At 41.7% G+C, this 21,185-nt stretch overlaps 1 protein-coding gene across 3 annotated transcripts in view; it reads left to right on the plus strand.

Annotated features, from left to right (window-relative positions):
• Window positions 1–21,185, plus strand: part of LOC115465211 (elongin-A-like) — a 137,318-nt gene that overhangs the window by 37,479 nt on the left and 78,654 nt on the right. The window contains exon 1 of one of the 3 annotated variants that reach the window (XM_030195609.1): window positions 20,546–20,550. The exons of the other annotated variants lie outside the window; for them this stretch is intronic. The gene's annotated coding sequence lies outside the window, so the exon portion shown is untranslated. Of the gene's footprint in view, window positions 1–20,545; window positions 20,551–21,185 lie in introns of those variants that run through there. 3 annotated transcript variants of the gene reach the window in all.

Raw genomic sequence — 21,185 nt, forward strand, 5'->3', positions numbered from 1 at the left:
GAAAGACTGACAACTTTGTTTACTGAACATTGAAAGTGATCTTGTTGGAGATAATTAACCCTGAGCAGATCATTGACACCTATGATGCGAAGTCTAGTTGCCGGATGTTACTTCACTAATGTGACTATTTCATTTTGGGATTTTCCATGGATGGAAATAGCAGTGTTTAATAATTAACATGTTTGACTAGTATACATCGGTTAGTTTATGCTTTGAGCAACCACTTTATTTTTTGACATATGATACATATCTAATATCTACATTCGATTCAAGGTGTTAATAGTGACTTTTATTTTTTTTTTCTGTGTGTTGTCAGACAATTATGTATGCCCCACCCCTAACCCCACCTTCTTTAGCCTCCCTAAACAGTTGGGCCACCGACCACCTATGAAGACTGGGCATCAAAATGGCAGATGAAATTTAATGTGAACAATGTGCAAGGTGATGCACATTGGAAAGAATAATCCACATCATGGTTACCTGATGCTAGGGTGCACCTTGGGGGTCAGCACTCAAGAAAAAGATCTAGGTGTCGCTATGGATAGTATTCTGAAATCTGCTCAGTATGCAGCAGCGGCCAAAAAAACAAACAAGATGGTAGGAATTATTAGGAAAGGGAATAATAAGACCGAAAAATAAATGCCTCTATATTGCTCTGTGGTGCGACCTCACCTGAGGTATTGCATTCAGTTCTGGTCGCTGTATCTCAAAAAAAGATACGGCGGAATTAGAAAAGGTTCAAAGAAGAGCGATCAAAATGATAAAGGAGATGGAACTCCTCTCGTATGAGGAAAGGCTAAAGAGGTTAGAGCTCTGCAGCTTGAAACAGAGACAGATGATGGGAGATATAATTGAGGTCTACAAAATCCTGACTGGTGTGGAACGAATAGAAATAAATCGATTTTTTTTTTTTTTTTTTTTTTTTTTTACTCATTCCAAAAAGAGAAGGGGACACTCAAGGAAGTTACATGGAAATATTTTTTTAAACAAATAAGAAGAAATATTTTTTCACTCAATGAATATTTAAGCTTTGGAACTCTTTGCCGGAGGATACAACAACAGCAGTTAGCATATCTGCGTTTAAAAAAGGTTTGGACAAATTCCTGGAGGAAAAGTCCATAGTCTGCTATTGAGACAGACATAGGGAAGCAACTGCTTGCCCTGGGATTGGTAGCATGGAATGTTGCTGCTAATTGGGTTTCTACCAGTAACTTGTGACCTGTCTTGGCCACTGTTTGGAAAACAGGATACTGTGTTAGAAGGACCATTGGTCTGACCCAGTATGGCTACTTTTATGTTCTTATCATCTTGTCTTAATTTACATTATCAGGATGATTTTCTTTTTGGGGGTGTGGCTGTTTCTGATCAATGTGCACATTTTAATGTCTGTATTTTGCAATGTGGCTGCTGAGTTTGGCATTCCTCTGGTGGATGAGAAATCTGTGGGTCCCTGTACTTCATTTGTATTTCTGGGTGTGGATTTAGACTCCATGCGAATGGAGTCATGATTGACTGTTGACAAAGTTCAGGCTTTCCATGAGGTGATTGAATCTTGTGCAAGGACAACTTCTTCTTTAAAACTACAATCTTTTTAGTAGGGTGGTTTTAATTTGCTTCACGAGCAATTCCAATGGGGTTTATTTTTCATGCTGGCTAGCGCTCTTAGTACATAAGTACATAAGTACATAAGTAGTGCCATACTGGGAAAGACCAAAGGTCCATCTAGCCCAGCATCCTGTCACCGACAGTGGCCAATCCAGGTCAAGGGCACCTGGCACGCTCCCCAAACGTAAAAACATTCCAGACAAGTTATACCTAAAAATGCGGAATTTTTCCAAGTCCATTTAATAGCGGTCTATGGACTTGTCCTTTAGGAATCTATCTAACCCCTTTTTAAACTCCGTCAAGCTAACCGCCCGTACCACGTTCTCCGGCAACGAATTCCAGAGTCTAATTACACGTTGGGTGAAGAAAAATTTTCTCCGATTCGTTTTAAATTTACCACACTGTAGCTTCAACTCATGCCCTCTAGTCCTAGTATTTTTGGATAGCGTGAACAGTCGCTTCACATCCACCCGATCCATTCCACTCATTATTTTATACACTTCTATCATATCTCCCCTCAGCCGTCTCTTCTCCAAGCTGAAAAGCCCTAGCCTTCTCAGCCTCTCTTCATAGGAAAGTCGTCCCATCCCCACTATCATTTTCGTCGCCCTTCGCTGTACCTTTTCCAATTCTACTATATCTTTTTTGAGATACGGAGACCAGTACTGAACACAATACTCCAGGTGCGGTCGCACCATGGAGCGATACAACGGCATTATAACATCCGCACAGCTGGACTCCATACCATTCCTAATAACACCCAACATTCTATTCGCTTTCCTAGCCGCAGCAGCACACTGAGCAGAAGGTTTCAGCGTATCATCGACGACGACACTCGGATCCCTTTCTTGATCCGTAACTCCTAACGCGGAACCTTGCAAGACGTAGCTATAATTCGGGTTCCTCTTACCCACATGCATCACTTTGCACTTGTCAACATTGAACTTCATCTGCCACTTGCACGCCCATTCTCCCAGTCTCGCAAGGTCCTCCTGTAATCGTTCACATTCCTCCTGCGACTTGACGACCCTGAATAATTTTGTGTCATCGGCGAATTTAATTACCTCACTAGTTATTCCCATCTCTAGGTCATTTATAAATACATTAAAAAGCAACGGACCCAGCACAGACCCCTGCGGGACCCCACTAACTACCCTCCTCCACTGAGAATACTGGCCACGCAAACCTACTCTCTGCTTCCTATCTTTCAACCAGTTCTTAATCCATAATAATACCCTACCTCCGATTCCATGGCTCTGCAATTTCTTCAGGAGTCTTTCGTGCGGCACTTTGTCAAACGCCTTCTGAAAATCCAGATATACAATATCAACCGGCTCCCCATTGTCCACATGTTTGCTTACCCCCTCAAAAAAATGCATTAGATTGGTGAGGCAAGACTTCCCTTCACTAAATCCGTGCTGACTTTGTCTCATCAGTCCATGTTTTTGTACATGCTCTGCAATTTTATTCTTAATAATAGCCTCCACCATCTTGCCCGGCACCGACGTCAGACTCACCGGTCTATAATTTCCCGGATCTCCTCTGGAACCCTTCTTAAAAATCGGAGTAACATTGGCTACCCTCCAGTCTTCCGGTACTACACTCGATTTTAGGGACAGATTGCATATTTCTAACAGTAGCTCCGCAAGTTCATTTTTTAGTTCTATTAATACTCTGGGATGAATACCATCAGGTGCCGGTGATTTACTACTCTTCAGCTTGCTGAACTGACCCATTACATCCTCCAAGGTTACAGAGAATTTGTTTAGTTTCTCCGACTCCCCCGCTTCAAATATTCTTTCCGGCACCGGTGTCCCCCCCAAATCCTCCTCGGTGAAGACCGAAGCAAAGAATTCATTTAATTTCTCCGCTACGGCTTTGTCCTCCTTGATCGCCCCTTTAACACCATTTTCGTCCAGCGGCCCAACCGACTCTTTGGCCGGTTTCCTGCTTTTAATGTATCTAAAAAAAGTTTTACTATGTATTTTTGCTTCCAACGCTAATTTCTTCTCAAAGTCCTTTTTTGCCCTCCTTATCTCCGCTTTGCATTTGGCTTGGCATTCCTTATGATCTATCCTGTTACTTTCAGTTGGTTCTCTTCTCCACTTTCTGAAGGATTGTTTTTTGGCTCTAATGATTTCCTTTATCTTACTGTTTAGCCACGCCGGCTGACGTTTAGTCTTTTTTCCCTTTTTTCTAATACGTGGAATATATTTGTCCTGAACCTCCAGGATGGTGTTTTTAAACAGCATCCACGCCTGATGCAAGTTTTTTACTCTGCGAGCTGCTCCTTTCAGTCTTTTTTTCACCATTTTTCTCATTTTGTCGTAATCACCTTTTCTATAGTTAAACGCTAGCGTACTTGATTTCCTAGTTTCACTTCCTTCAATGCCAATATCAAAACCGATCATATTATGATCACTGTTATCAAGCGGCCCTCGTATCGTTACCCCCTGCACTAGATCATGAGCACCACTAAGGACTAAGTCTAGTATTTTTCCTTCTCTTGTCGGCTCCTGAACTAGCTGTTCCATGAAGCTGTCCTTGATTTCATCAAGAAATCTTATGTCCCTTGCGTGTACAGATGTTACATTAACCCAGTCTATATGCGGGTAATTGAAATCCCCCATTATTATTGTGTTGCCCAGTTTGTTTGCGTCCCTGATTTCCTTTAACATTTCCGCATCCGTCTGTTCGTCCTGGCCAGGCGGACGGTAGTACACTCCTATCACTATCCTTTTCCCCTTTGCACATGGAATTTCAATCCACAGTGATTCCAAGGAGTGTTTTGTTTCCTGCAGAATTTTCAATCTATTTGATTCAAGGCTCTCGTTAATATACAATGCTACCCCTCCACCAATCCGATTCACCCTATCACTACGATATAATTTGTACCCCGGTATGACAGTGTCCCACTGGTTATCCTCCTTCCACCAGGTCTCAGAGATGCCTATTATATCTAATTTTTCATTTAGTGCAATATATTCCAACTCCCCCATCTTATTTCTTAGGCTCCTGGCATTCGCATATAGACATTTCAAACTATGTTTGTTGTTCCTAAGTACATCATGCTTAGTACTTGACAGTATTAATTGGCAATCTTTTGTCTGATTTTATTGTTATTTAAAGATACCCGATCTACTACAATCTCTTTTGCAACCTCACTATCAGGATACTCTATCTTCCCTGTTATGGTGATATCTTTGAAAGATACCTTATCCCGAACCATGCTCTTTTGAGCGACTGTCGGCCTTCCCCCCATTTCTAGTTTAAAAGCTGCTCTATCTCCTTCTTAAACGCCGATGCCAGCAGCCTGGTCCCACTCTGGTTAAGATGGAGCCCATCCTTTCGGAATAGGCTCCCCCTTCCCCAGAATGTTGCCCAGTTCCTAACAAATCTAAAGCCCTCCTCCCTGCACCATCGTTTCATCCACGCATTGAGACTCTGGAGCTCTGCCTGTCTCTTGGGCCCTGCGCGTGGCACAGGTAGCATTTCAGAAAATGCTACCCTGGAGGATCTGGATTTCAGCTTTCTACCTAAGAGCCTAAATTTTGCTTCCAGAACCTCTCTCCCACATTTTCCTATGTCATTAGTACCCACATGTACCAAGACAGCCGTCTCCTCCCCAGCACTATATAAAATCCTATCTAGGTGATGCGTGAGGTCCGCCACCTTCGCACCAGGCAGGCAAGTCACCAGGCGATCCTCACGTCCACCAGCCACCCAGCTATCTATATGCCTAATGATCGAATCACCAAGTACAACAGCTGTCCTAACCTTTCCCTCCCGGAAGCACTATAAGGTTCACCTGACAAAAGTGGAGGAGTGGCCTAGTGGTTAGAGCACCGGTCTTGCAATCGAGAGGTGCTGCTCCTTGTGATCTTGGGCAAGTCACTTAACCCTCCATTGCCTCAGGTACAAACTTTGATTGTGAGCCCTCTTGGGACAGATAAATATCCAGTGTGCCTGAATGTAACTCACCTTGAGCTACTACTGAAAAAGGTGTGAGCAAAATCTAAATAAATAAAAAGGGGTTCAGGAGGATTTGCATTGTGGCAGATGTTTTTGACACAGTTTAATGGAGTGAGGGTGTGGCCTCAGCTTCCACTTTCAAATAATGATTTGCAGTAGTTCACAGATGCTTCTGGCAGTCAGGATTTTGGGATTTATTTTCAGTGTGAATGGTGTTCTGAGGCATGGCCAGTGGTGGGGAGATAATGGATAGTGTGAGAATGTGGCTTGCTTAGAATTATTTTAGGTGTGGATGGCATTGATGTTGGGTAACCATTTATGCAACCAAAGAGTGACGATAATGCTGTTGTGGAAGCAGTGAAAAAGCAATCTACAAGTTCTGCTTTGATAGTGGAATTGTTATGCTATATTGGGGGATGCTTAATGTTAAATATGAGCTTGGTTGGTAAGCACATTCCTGGGATTTATAATGATTTAGCAGATGCTCTCTCTTGAAGTCAGTGGGCTTGTTTTCATGTGCTGGTTCTGGAAGCAAATTGAGTGTTGATGAACATGTCTGCTTATTATTGGAAGATTTTCCTGGACCCATTAGTTGGTTACTTCAAAATGCCTTAGCTCGTAACACATGGCAGGCTTATTCGGCTAGATGGCAACATTTCTGCAATTTTTGGCTGCAAGTGGAGATTTCAGTCTTTGTGGACTTTATTTCTGTTTGCCAAAATTCTTGGTTTGTCCTATTGACTTTTATCTGTTCTATTGTGGGAAATGGTTTAGTGTCTAAAGTTCAAGGTCTTAGCGATCGTACAGATATATTTTGGTAAGGAAGCTTATGGGTGGATTTGCTAAGAGTTTTTTTGATGTCTCCCATAGAGCGGTATGGCTTACGATTTGATTGAAAAGCTGGTTGCTTTGTTAAAGGCTTTAGAAGATATTTGTAGTTCATCCTTTGAAGTAGACTTGTTTCAATTAACTTTTATCTTTTCTCCAAGCTGAAGAGCCCTAGCCGCTTTAGCCTTTCCTGATGGAGAAGTCATCCCATCTCCTTTAACATTTTCTACGCCCTTCTCTGTACCTTTTCTAATTCCACTATATCTTTTTTGAAATGCGGTGACCAGAATTGCACACGTTTATTCAAGGTGCGGTCGCACCATGGAGCGATACAAAGACATTATAACGTCCTCATTTTTGTTTTCCATTCCTTTCCTAATAATACCTAACATTCTAATTGCTTTCTTAGCTGCTGCCGCACACTGAGCAGAAGGTTTCAACATATCAACGATGACATTTAGATTCCTTTCCTGGTCTGTGACTCCTAATGTGGAAAATTGCATTATGTAGCTATAGTTCGGGTTCCTCTTTCCCACGTGCATCACTTTGCACTTGCTTACATTAAACGTCATCTGCCATTTGGTTTCAACGTATCAACGATGACATCTAGATTCCTTTCCTGGTCAGTGACTCCTAATGTGGAACCTTGCATTATGTAGCTATAGTTCGGGTTCCTCTTTCCCACGTGCATCACTTTGCACTTACATTAAACGTCATCTGCCAATCTTCTCACGATTTAACAATAACTTTGAATAACTTTGTGTTGTCAGCAAATGTAATTACCTCACTAGTTACTTCCATCTCTTGATCATTTATAAATATGTTAAAATGCAGCGGTCCCAGCCCAGACCCCTGAAGAACCCCACTGTCTACCCTTCTCCATTTAGAATACGCTGGGATAGCCATAACCATTGAACAATCACTGAGTTGGGTCCCTTGAAACAGTGACATACTTAAAACTGTTGATGCTGTGTGCACCAGAACCAAAGGGATGAACTCATAGCTGATGTATTATCTGCTCATGTCTTGGCACATCCCTGGAATGATGTATTCTCTCACATAACAGTGTCTGTGTGTAACACACATGTGTAGTATTTCTTGTTTCATATTCTGCAGCTAAAGGCACAGACACTTGCTGGTGTAGCAATAGAAAACGCAAACCTCAGCATAAAATGATATGGGCTGTAGGCCAGTTGCCAAACGTGGAGGAGGGGTAGACAGGCACAGAACGTTGTACTAAAAATATATTAATTGTTTACTTTTTTGCATTTGCCATCAATGCTATTTCTCCCCCTCCAAATGCATTCTGCATATTTGCAGTGTATAAGATGTAAGTAAGAACACAGATCTGTGTGACCAAAAAAAAAAAGTACCATAGTAAATGACAGAAGATAAAAACCAGCATGACCCCTCTAACCAGAAAAAATAGTGAGAGTTATACTTGAAACTCTGTAAGGATTACTACCCCCCCCCCCCCCCCCCACACACACACTTCTGTCTTTATAATTGTAAGAGATGTCTGGTGCAAGCTATTCCCCTCTCCCCCCCCCACACCCAACAATGCCTTTTTTTTTTCTTTTAAAGTGTGAAAATTTAAGTTTTACTGTGAGTGGAAATGCTCTATACTTTTTTTTTTTTTTTATTCCCTCCTTGGCTACATAGGGAGCCTTTGTGTTCATACTACCTTTTTGAACTCATCACTGTTTTCGACTCCATCCATTGCTCCGTCTATAGAAGTATTTTCTATTGTTGATTTTAGTTTTTCCTCCCTGCAACTTCATTTCATGTCCTCTAGTTCTATAGCCTCTCCATTTTTGGAAAAGATAATTTTGTTCCTTACTATCTTTTCAAGAATTTAAATGTCTGTATCATATCTTCCCTGCCCCCCCCCTCTTGGGTAAGCACATTCATGTCTTCAAGCCTCTTCGTACATCTTCTGGAACAGACCTCTTACCATTGTGGTCACTGTTCTCTGAATGGCTTTGACTCGTATCCTTGACAAGGCACAGTACTCCAAGTGTAGTCTCGCTAATGACTTCTACAGTTGCATTATCACTACCATTTTTCCACCCCTTGCTAGTTATGTGCTTCTCAATGCTGCTGAATATCCTTCTTCCCTTGGCCTTCACCTAGTCTGAGAATCTCAAGGTGGCAAAACAATGTGACAGTATTACCCTGGGGTCTCTCTTCTGATCTCAGCATATTATAATAACATAGTAACATAGCAAGTGATGGCAGATAAAGACCTGCATGGTCCATCCAATCTGCACAACAGTCTCAATTCAAGATTAAATCAACAATGATCGTGATATTATATACTTTGATCCTGGTCTTCTTTGTTTCAGGGACATAGACTGAAGAAGTCTGCTTGGCCTAAATTCTTATGTTCCAACTACTGGAGTTGCAGTCAAAGCCCACTGCAGCCTATCCGTATCCGTCTTGTCATTTGCGGGACACAAACCGTAAAAGTCTGCCATCACTCTCCTCAAGTTCCAAATTGCTGGAGTTCTGTTGAAGCTCTCTACAGCCCATCCTAAACTGGATTGCTATATGTATATGTGGGACTCGGACCGTACAAGGCAGCCCAGCACCAGCCTTAGCTGATATTTCCAGAGTTGCCATCTAAGCACCACTTGATATGCAAACTTTTAACTTTTTGTTTTTGATACCATTCTTTTCTAGAGATCCCCTTTGTTCATCCCACACCACCTTGGATTCTGCCACAGTTCTCTTCTGCATTCCAGGCATCAACCACCCTCACCGTGAAAAAGAGTTTTCTGACAGTCTACCACCCCGCAACCTCAATTCATGTCCTCTAGTTTTACCACTTTCCCTTCGCTGGAAAATTGTTTTTCTATATTAATACCGTTTGAAGTATGTAAACATCTGTATCATATCTCCCCTGTCTCTCCTTTCATATAGGATATTATTATTATTTGTTACATTTGTATCCCATGTTTTTGCAGGCTCAATGTGGCTTACATATAACCGTTAATGGTGTTGGCCGATTCCGGTCTGAACAAATACGTAGTATGAATGAATACAAAGTGAGGTACACGTATGGTAGGTACAATTGGGGGGAACTTAGGGAGGGAAAGGGGAAAGAAGAGTCCAGTAATGTCCATTATGGTCTTTGGTTAGATTGTGTCGCAAGTGTCCAGGTATTTTTATGTTGGGTCGGTGGGGTATGCCCTTCTGAACAGGTCTGTATTTAGTGCTTTCTGAAAATTTAGGTGGTCAGGTGTAGTTTTAACTGCTTTTGGTAATGCGTTCCATAGTTGTGCGCTTAGATAGGAAAAGCTGGTTGCATAGGTGGATTTGTATTTCAGTCCTTTGCTGCTTGGGTAGTGGAGGTTTAGGTATGATCGTGCAGATTTTGTGGTGTTTCTGGTTGGCAGGTCGATAAGGTCTGTCATGTATCCCGGTGCCTCGCTGTAGATGATTTTATGAACAGTTGTGCAGATTTTGAAAGTGATGCATTCTTTGATTGGTAGCCAATGCAGTTTTTCTCTGAGTGGTTTGGCGCTGTCAAAACGTGTTTTTCCAAATACAAGTCTGCATATTCAGGCCTTCCAGTCTCTTCTCATCCTCTTACCTCCTACTGCATGCAGGTCCTTTGGATTTCTGCGCTCCAAATGCATCATCTTATGTTTCTTCACATTTAAGCATAACTGCCAAGTATTAGCCCAAGCTTCTAATTATTGTAGATTACTCTCATGCTTTCTGTTCCCTCCAATCCTTGGGTCATTCCTTCTCTTTGGCAATATTGCTTGTAAAGATATAAAACAGAATTGGCCCTAAGACTGATCACTGAGAGGTCCTTTTTACAAAGCCATGGTGAAGTGGCCTGCAGTAGTGTGGGTGCATATTTTGGGTGCGTGTTGGACTATCTTTTAATGGGCTGGGAAATGGGCCTGTGCTAATATTAAAACTAGTGCGCACCTATTTACGGCCTAAGCCCTTACCACCACCCGTTGACCTAGTGGTAAGATCTCATGTGCTACCTATGTGATAGCAATGGAGAAGAAAGTGAGGACTGCGCAAAAAGGATCTCAGGAAGTCTTTAATATCAACAGCTAAAAAATGACCCGACACGGGTACTTTATTGATGTCACAGATGAGTTTTGCTGCCATGGTGTTCTGCAGCCCAGAGCTCTTTTAATCTATGGAAGCCACACAGCTATACCCCTCTTGGTTAAGCTATCAGCCACAACACAAGAGATCCAATAGACTCCTGATGCAGGTCTATGAACCAAAATACGGCCATGTCGGGTCATTTTTTAGCTATTGATATTAAAGACTTCCTGAGATCCTTTTTGCGGAGTCCTCACATTCTTGTCCATTGCTTTTGTTGCACGTCAGGGTTTTCCTCCTTCTTTTTGTCTACTTATGTGACAACCATGCAGCATGTGCCAACATGCTTAACCGACCGATCCAACATAAATGCCTGATCTTTGCAACACAACAAAACTAAAGAACGTAATGGACATAGCACAACTCTTCCGTTGTACGATTCCCTAGTGTGACTGTGCCACATGAACTTTATCTTACCACAACATCACTTTGTATTTGTTTACACTGGAGTCTGTAACGCCTCTCCGGTACTATTTAAGCCACATTGAGCCTACAAATAGGTGGGGAAATGTGGGATATAAATGTAATAAATAAAATAAACATGGGCGTGCTACCAGTTACTGCCAGGAATTGCCCCTGTGGTAGAAAATTATTTTCTACCGAGGGATTTGGCATCTACTGAGGGATTTGGCATGCACCAAAATCGGAATTACTGCCTGGCACATGTGCTACCCCGGTAGTAGTGCCGATTAGGCGCGCAGTACCCATGCGTTAGCCGTCCCACACCTTTGTAAAAGGGCTCCTGAGGCACTCCACTACTCGCCTTTCTTTTGAGCAAATTCCATTTACCACCACTCTGCTGTCACCGACTTGAGCACAGGCCTAACCTGAGGCCTGCGCTTAATTAAGTTAGTGATTGCAAAACTTTCTTCCCTCTCATCACACAGACACTGCACAGGTTGCCACAACTTCTCTCAAGGGTGGACAGAGTAGAAACAAACCCTGCTGGAGTCTTATTGCACAATAGCTTTAGGAAACAAATGATTTTTATTCCTGGAGAAGGTGTTCACTTTGTCAACTGTAGAATTTCTAAAATTAGCTGACATTTGTATCTATCTGAAAAATCTCAAGAACATGTTTTGACAAATTTTGTTCAGCAAGCCCTGGAGAAAGGTGGTGGAGTTATTTTCCCTTACTAAAATTTGACTAACTGAACATCTGACTAAAATTTTGCCTGCTTAGGTTTTAGTCTTGGCCATGCATATCTGCTGCTGGGTTTAGAATTTTTCAATAGCTTGTATTTACCTATCCCCAGAAGCTTTATAATCTTGAGGAAATAGAGCATTAAGGGTCCTTTTTACTAAGCTGCAGTAAAAAGTGGCCTTTGCACACCCTTATGCATGTTTTTCCCGAATGCTAAGAACCACTTTTATCACAGCTGTAAAAATAGCTTTTTTTTTTTTTTTTCTTTCTATTTTCATTTCTGGCCATGCACCAATGCTGCCATTAGCATGTGGCCATTTTTGAAAAATACGCAGCACCACTTCCTTCACTTATTTTGTAGGTGGTAAGCACTCTTGCATAATACAGTATGTGTGCATTAACTAGTTAACACAACTACATTACTGTGCCCTAACTGGTTAGCACAGGAACACCCACTTCCTGTCCCTGATGTGTCGCCTCAAAACAAAAATATAAAAATTTTTAGCGCACAGTTAGGATAGTTTTGCCATGTGCGAGTGCTATCGGGCCATTTTTGCTGTGTTAGATGCACATTAGTGCCTAACCCAGCTTATTTGTCATCACTTGCACCAATCATGCCATAAGTGTCACTAGATGATTTATAAGTTAAAATAAAAGAAAGTCATGAGGATATAAAGGGAGAGGAGAGGTTTCTCGAGAATGCAGTAAGAATCATTTAGTAAAAGAGCTCCTAAGTGATCTACCCAAGGTCTCAAGGAGCAGCAGTGAGATTTGAATTGGGTTTCCTTAGTTCTAGTATGCTAGTCTTTCAGTCCAATAGTAGCTAGGTTACTACTCCCCTTTCTTGCCTCTCCCCTCTCTTTCCTCTCCCATATATCAATTTACTTTTCTGAGCTTAATATTCAGCTATATCCCTAGAATCTTGATATGGACAATGAAGACTAGAATAGTACAAATATGAAAACAAGATACAAAGTACAGACACTATAAATCTGAAGACTACTTTTGAGTTGTCTTGGTCCGTTCTCTTACTATTCCTATACTACTACTACTACTTATCGTTTCTATAGCGCTACTAGACGTACGCAGTGCTGTACACTTGAACATGAAGAGACAGTCCCTGCTCGACAGAGCTTACAATCTAATTAACAGGTTAATGACTTTTCTGTGATTTAAGATACCACAATAAGAGCCCTGTTTACTAAGGCGCACTAGCGTTTTTAGAGCGCATTAAATGCTAGAGTCGCCCATATGTTCCTAACATGCTAATAATTTGCGTGCGCTAAAAATGCTAGTGCACCCTTAGCACGGCTTAGTAACGGGGTCCTAAGGGCTAGGTTTACTAAGTAGCACTATGGGCACGTTAGTGTTTTTAAAGTGTGTAAATGGTGTATGCGCGTTAAACGCTAATGCGCCCATAGAAATATATGGGCCTTAAATTTACAGGTGCATTAAAAATGCTAACGCACCTTAGTAAACATACCCCTAAGTGACAACTTTTTCTTTTTTGTTTTTGTTTCAGGAAGCAGTGTTAAAATTTGTTAGCTATTTTTATGTTGCCAATTGCAATTACTTTTTTGATAAGTGGGTAATACATTGAAAAATTCATTTTTGTATGATGGGCCCACAGTCTGCTTTTAAAATGCCTCTTCCCAGCCTTTTTTGTTCAGCTCATGCTTTTACATGTATCAACAGGATGTTTTTATGGGAGTTTTATAAAGAGAAGCTGGGCAGTGCCCTGTTTTACTTGGCCTACAGCTAGATGAATTTAAAAAGGCATGCCTTAGTTTTATTACATTCCTAACATGGCAGAAGTGTTTTTTTTTTTTTTAATCCTACTAATTACAAATGTTTTGTACTAGCCCGCCTCATGAAAATACTGATTTTTCCCTTAGACCAGGAGCATAACTTTTCTGATGGAAAAGTTGATGTTAACATCCAAGGTCACATTCATGGATTTTCTTTTCTTTTTTTTCCCCCTTCATGGATTTCTTTTTCCCTTCCCCACCTCCCAATGCCCATACAATGTCTAACGTTCATAAATAATTATACTCAGAGGCATATTTTCAGAGCACTAGACTTATAACGTTACACAGTAACCTATGGAACTTCACAAGTCTAAGTGCTTTGAAAATGAGCCCCTCAATGTGATATCAGCTGTCTGACTAGAAAAATTGAGAAGAATCATAAAAGATCTACAGCCACTATTCCAGGAGAATGAACTACTGAAAGAGATAATCCCATCCCCCATCAGTGCTGGCCTTCTGACAGCTACCCAACTTAAAACACAAATTAGTGAAAAGCAAACTCCTGAAAGAAACCCAAAAAGAAGAGTGGCAGCTGTAAACTCTGTGCCAACACATTTCACAGGATCCCACAGTTATTCACAAAGGGAAAACATTCAACATAAAGGAATCCTTCACATGCTCATCTTCAAATTCAGTGGTGTAGCTACGGGGGGCCACAGGGGCCTGGGCCCCCCAAGCTGGCTCTGGGCCCTGGTTTGGCTTGCAGGGGTCCCCAACCCCCGCCAGCTGAAGCCTTCGGTGCTGGTCTCCGGCGCTGCCACATTGCCTGCCCTGCTCTCTCTTACCTCACATGCGGCATACTCATTTTAGTGAAACTGAGCATGCTCAATTTCATTAAAACGAGCATGCCGGACATAAGGGGAAGAGAGCAGGGTAGGCAATGTAGCGGTGCCAGAGACCAGAGCTGGACAAAGGCTTCAGCTGGTGGGGATTGGAAACCCCCACCAACCAAGGTATATGTGGCGGCAGTGCTTCAGCTGGCAGGGTTTATGGACCCCCTGCCAGCTAAGGTATGTGCAGCAGTGACAGTGGGTGGGGAGTGGCAGGGCGACGGTGGTAGTGGGGCAATGGACCAAAATGTGCCCCCCCCCCCACACTTTGGGCTCTGGCTCCCTCCCACCTCGAGGTCTGGCTACACCCCATATATCATTCAATGTAAAAAGTGTGAAGAAGGATGCTATTGGAGAAACAAGCCAGATGCTAAAGAAGAGATTTAATCTACGTAGACATCATATGAAAAATGCCAATGCCAACCAGCATGTCACCTCTTTGGGACAGCACTTCACAAAAACAGAACACTGCATCAGTGATTTTGTGGTGAGAATACTAAAAGGAAACTTTAAGAAAATCCAGGCACGTAAGACCTTTGAAGTCAAAATGATTAAATATTTTGACACACAACAGACAGGACTTAACAAAGATCTGGGTTTTCTAGCCCATTATAAAACTCTACTGCTTTGTCACCCTCTTATTTACCATCCATCTCTCCCTGTCTGTCATTTACCCAGCTCTCCCGTTTCTCACCTAACCCACCCCACCCTCTTCCTGTCATTGAAATGTCTTTGTGTTTCACTTTATGCTTGCCAACATTTGCTTATTTCTGATCTGAAGAAGGAGGGTTACCTTCGAAAGCTAATCAAAAAATGTATTGTCAGTCCAATAAAAAAGATATTATCTTATTTTCTTTTCTATGTTTTGTTTTGTTTCTATTTATTATCTGTAATGTTGATTAACTCACTGATTCTCAAGTTTTGGGCATTTAAGTGGGTCCATTTTGGTCCTGTCTGCTCCTGTCCTGGAACAGATTGTAAGGTCAGCTTTTATTTTTATTTTTTGTACTGCCTGGGTTCTTGCTGGCACTTCTATTGTCCATTTATAGCACAGGGTAAAAGGAGCCCTCACTGCATTGCTATTCCCAAACATAGTTACTGATCTCACTGCACACTCAGCCTTCCCCATGCTTTCTAGAGAACGGGGCATGTTTTCCATAAATGGAATTAGTGGCACTTATACTGGGTTTTTTTCTACACTTTTATATTTTTCCCCCAGAAGTCCTATGTGGTGTCATTTGTCCTCCCCACCCCATATGATTTATAATTCTAGAAGTTTCTGCAGTTCTATATTCTGCTCTGTAAATGGCCTAGGTTTTTTTTTTAAACATTTTATATGTATTTAAATGCCATAATGCTGCTGGAAAAACTTTAACAATAAACTGTATAATGTTGGCTTTGTGTCAGTCTTGCACTTTACTAGCCACATATAGGATTTAATTCAAAGGTGAATTTTTAACCCATATATGAAAGAAGAATTTCACAAAAATCTGACACTTTGGCTGAAAAGAAACTGTGCTTCTAAGAGAAGAACATAGCATAAGAACTTGAGTTGCTGTTCTGGGTCAGACCAATGGTCCATCTAGCCCAGTATCCTATTTCCAACAGTGGCCAATCCAGGTCACAAGTACCTGGCAGAGTTCCAAAAAGTAGCAAGATTCCATGTTAACTCTATATTAGTAGAAAAATGCTGATTTGTCATCTGATTTGACCTTTCCTTTGCATCAGATCCTCGGTCTTTCAGGCTGTCGGATTTTTAACGGGTCATGGATTTTGGATTAAATACTGTCTTTCTGTGGTACAACTTTATTCTATGCAGGTATTTTTAAATTTATCATCCTCTATTTCACAACGGGAGATCTGCATTCCTGTGTCAGGGGTGGGGCATATCCATTTTATTACCTCTCGCCGTACGTCTTAGGTTGAAAGAAGCTTGGAGGCCTACATCGTGTATACCCAGAAAACCAGTGGTTGAAGCACGTGTAAAATAGGCCGCAGTGTACCTCCCTCTGGAGTCCCTGAAGGCAATCCGATGTAATGGAGGTTGAACTTTCTTGTCATTCATAATGCAGAAACAGTCCCCTCTCCAAAGTGGAGGGAACTCTAAAAGGGCCTTGCCTGATGCCCTCTACAAGGAGTCAGGGGAAGCAGAAGGGGCACAGTACAGCTCGGGTGCTGCATTTGATGTGATCAATTCAGCCACTTCCGTTAGGGTAGTAGACCATCCACAAGCCTGTTAAGCTTGAATCAGCTACACACAAATACAAAAAAGAAAAATGCAAAGGGAGGTTTATGAAGATAGTGAAAATAATCCAGTAATAAAGGAAGTATGCATACCAAGCTGAAGAGTAGAATATACTCATGGTTTCAGGAGCATCCTGTCTGTGCAGGCTGAGAAAACGAGACTGGCTTCCTGGGTGCATCTCTTACACCATAGTCACACAACCCAGTGTTTCCCAAATCCAGTCCTGGAGTACCCCTTGCCAGTCACATTTTCAGGCTATCCACAATGAATATGCATGGAAGATTTGCATATAATGGAGGCAGTGTATGCAAATCAAGTTCATGCATATTCATTGTGGATATCATGAAAACCTGATTGGCAAGGGGTACTCCGGGACTGGACTTAAGTTAGATCGGTGTTTCCCATTTTGATGGGTGTTTTTCACTTGAACTTTTGAGGAGGAGACCATAATTCTCTACAGGAGGTATGCCCCTTACTATTTAGAAGAAATAAAGGAGAATTATATGGTACCTCATTCAAGTTTCTGCAGTGAGTGGAGTAGAGTTAATAGTTAGAGCAGGGAGCTGAGAACTAGGGAGGTCTGTGAGTTTAAATCCTGCTGCCATTCCTTGTGATCTTGGAATAAGTCATTTAACTCTCCATGACCTTAAGTACAAAATTTAAATTGAGTCCTTTGAGGAAAGGACAATGTTGTACTAGAATGTAACTCACCTTGAGCTCAACTGTAAAAAGCATGAGCTAAATACCAATTTTACCCCTCTCCCCCCAATATGTTTAAGTTACAGTTTCCATGAAATGTGGAGAAAATGATGGAAAGTAAGATGCTCGTGTGGGAGCCAAGTAGAGAGGAGAATAAGGAAGAGGAGAACAAAGGAGAGCTCAAAGTCTAAAGACTTTGCATAGCTACTTATATGCTTAAACTTACATTTGTTTTCCTGGCTTAAAGAAATTGCACTCCTTCTTTTTCTTGATGGGGTGTTAGGTTTCATTCCCAGATCAAAATATACATTAAATATCCACTTGTATAAGAAGCTTAAGCTTAAACCAAGTGGGCATATGAAAACATACATACTGGTAAATAATTAACATAGCAGACAAGAAAAACCTGTTCTGGGCCATTTTGAAGTGGAGGGAGCCTGGGAAGACGAAGTGGGAGAGGCCCTGATTTGAATTGTGACCTTGCTGGGCCTCTGACACTATTCATATGCATCATGCGCAGTGATCTGGAACGTGATGTCGGTAGCCGAGTCACCCGTGGGGGGGAAACAGGAGGCCCAGCAAGTTCCAGGAAGCTCCTGGAGAAAAATTAAAGCCACAGAAATAAATTTTTTATTTAAATTATGGCCGGGGGTACTGACAGAGGCTAAGAGGGGTCCTTATGTCCGTGGGCTATATTTTAGAGTGATTTGTATTGTATTTAAGATGCAAAAACACATATGTGACAGATGCTGTGTTTGGTCTCAGAGACTGCTGTGAGTGGGTGTGGGTGTGTGTGTGGGGGCTGTAGAAAGGCCTATACGGTGCTTGATTTTTGGCACAAAAATTCACATGTGCTTTTTCAATACAGGGAGACTGGCACAGATACCTGCTGTCTATATTAAATATATTTTAAAAAAATGTAATAATTTTTAAGGGTGTGAGGTGGCTAGTGCAGGTGCTGAGAGGTCACTAATGTGTACTGTGTGGTTTCTAGGTGACAAAAAGTACTGCAGAAGCTTGCATTTAATAGAAACAGTACAGAGTCGAAAAGAAAATTCCTAAATATTGCCAAAGTTAAAGGTTTTTAAATAAAAGTAAAGTCTTACGGTTGCTAACCTGATTTAGGAGTCCTTTTACAAAAGGGTGGTAGAGATAGTGCTGGCATGGTGAGTGGCAGGAGCCCGGCGGTAGTTCTGACTCCTGCTAGTATCTGGGGCGTGCATGGTGGTAATCAGATGGTGCCCCATGATGCCCTGTTTGCTGCTGGGCTATGGCCAGAGTCCCTACCAGCTCTTCAATAGGAGGCGGTAAGGGCTTCCCCAGGAAATGGTCACGCTGCATGTGTTTAACTTACTGCATGGCCATTTTCTTCTTTAAAAGAAAAAAAGCTTTTTACTGGTGGTGATAAAAGGGAGGTCTCGGCATGCAGCAAACCTGTGCGCCGCTGCCACCACAGGGCCCTTTTACCATCGTTTGGTAAAAGGACTCCTTCGTGAGGTTTAACCCAAAAGCGAAGTTTGGAAATATCATTTTAAAAAGTGACTTCTCTGACTCTGTGTACAAGTATATGTAAGCTGCAAGCTGATTGGCTGCACTACTCTCTGAAGGAACCTATGCCTCAGAACACTGAAAGAGATTGGAAGAAGCAGGAGGGTGTTGCAAGTGTGTGTTTTGAGGGAGATGAAAAGTTCAACTAATTAACTAGGTTTGACTGGTATTTGTTAAACAGCTTTATTTAGCTGAAGTATAATGAGAACAGGTATTTTAAAAGTAATTTTGAAAGGAAACACTTTCTTTAATTGAGAGAGAAAGTGTAAGGTAAGTGTTGAATAAATATTTTAATATAGAGCTGATTAAAGAGCTAAGGCACGCTGACAGGTGTAATGTGTGCTAATGATTAGTGTGTGTTAAACAAGACACCCATCATATTCCTATGGGCATCTTATCATTTTGCGCATGCTGTATCTGTTAGAACGCCTTAGTAAAAGGACCCCTAAATAATTAATATCGGTTGCTTTATTTATTTATTGCACTTGTCTCCCACATTTTCCCACCTATTTGCAGGCTCAATGTGGCTTACAGAGACCTGTTATGCATTGCCATTCCAGGGTAAAAGATACAATTGGTGTTACAAAAGATCAAGGATAACAAAAAGAACTAATCAAATAGTTATAAAAAGAAGATATTCAGGGAAGGGTGGAGTGGTGAAGTGTTATAATTAAGCTATGGATTCTCGAGGTAGGCTTTGTTGAAGAGAGATGTTTTCAGAGATTTGTGAAAGTTAGTTATTTCGTTGTTTTAGGAAAGAGAGAATTTATTTACAGAAACTTGTTTGTGTTTTAAATAACAATTACAAGTTCAATAATTTGAAGTGAATGAAAGCTATATAGTTTATTGTTAAATGAGAGGACAGCTTATTTTAAACTGAGAAGAATTGTTTAGGTATAAATTCTGAAAAACAAGAATTTATAATAAGACTTGTCAGATTTTCAGACAGGTATCAGACAAATGAGATTAATCTCATTTTATGAGCATTTTAAATGACAAAGCAAGAAGACAGCTTAAGGGAAAGTGAATATTGACTCTCATAAAATAATTCTGAGAGTAAAAAAAATTTTTTAATAAATTTTGTGCAGTGCTCTAGTTTAAAATAAATACTGATTCTCCTAAAGAGAACAAATAATTGGCGCTGTGAGAACTTAGGAGAACTTTTACCAAATGGTGGTAAAAGATGGCTCGCAGTGGCATCGGTGGGTAGGATTGCCACGCACTGAGGCCACCTTTTACCGCATCTGGTAAAAAGACCATTTAAAAAATAATAAAAAAGGCCAATAAATGACAGTGCAGTAATTTAAATATTGCTTCTGTCATGGATTCAGGTATGGTGAGTCCTTTTGCTGCTCCAAAAGCAGATGTGGGCAAAAACCCAGATCTTCACCTGGGATAACCGCTGTTCCCCCAACGACTGAGCTCCTGGGTGTGGGCAGCCGACAGGACTTGGAAAACCAGGACAGGAGACTAGAACCAGCTGAGCAAGGTGGGAACAGGAATCAGGAACAGGCTTGGCAGGAACAGGAATCAGGAACAGACTTGGCTTGGCAGGGTCAGGAATCAGCAACAGACTTGCCATTCAGCTAGTCCACACCTGACTCCTACATTTGCTACAGTCAACGTCAGGGTTCAGGCTTCTGGTCAAGGCAGACGGTAGCCGAAAGGCAATGTCAGGTCCAAGCTTCTGATCAAGACAGGGGGCTAGCAGAAAGGCAACATTGGGTCCAGGCTTCTAGTCAAGGCAGGCGGCTAGCAGAAAGGCAACGTCCGGTCCAGGCTTCTAGTCAAGGCAGGCGGCTAGCAGAAAGGCAAAAGCACAAGAGGAATGCACCAGCTTCGATAGGAAGAAGTAGCTGAGGCTCCGAGTCCCAGTCCAGCTCCTCCTTAAAAGGTGGGGGTGTCTGATGTCAGCAGGATTGGATGAGAAAGGGTCCAATAAACCTGGGCACAAATTTAAATGATAGCGGACGGTCACAAATATCTGGTACTAAGCCAGACCTTTTGTCCTGGCTGGAAGATGGGTGCGGTCCTTTTCTTGTTGTCTGAAGTGTTTAAACTGGGCTGCGGCTTGTTGAAGGTTTTCCTGAACCTTATTCCAGATGTTATGAATGTCCTGAAGAGTTCAGTGAATGGTGGCTGGTTGGATACAGGAACAAGTAGAGGCAACTGAGGATGTTATCCATAAACAATGAAAAAAGTGGACATGCAAAAAGATTCATGTAAATGATTGTGGTATGCGAATTCCGCCCAGGGGAGCAGAGACACCCAATCATCCTGATGGCCATTCACGTACATGCGCAGGTATTCCTTGAGGGTTTGGTTGATATGTTCAACTTGAGCATTGGTCTGAGGATGGTAAGCTGACAAAAA

Source organism: Microcaecilia unicolor, chromosome 3, assembly GCF_901765095.1.
Source record: "Microcaecilia unicolor chromosome 3, aMicUni1.1, whole genome shotgun sequence".
Lineage (NCBI taxonomy): Eukaryota > Metazoa > Chordata > Amphibia > Gymnophiona > Siphonopidae > Microcaecilia > Microcaecilia unicolor.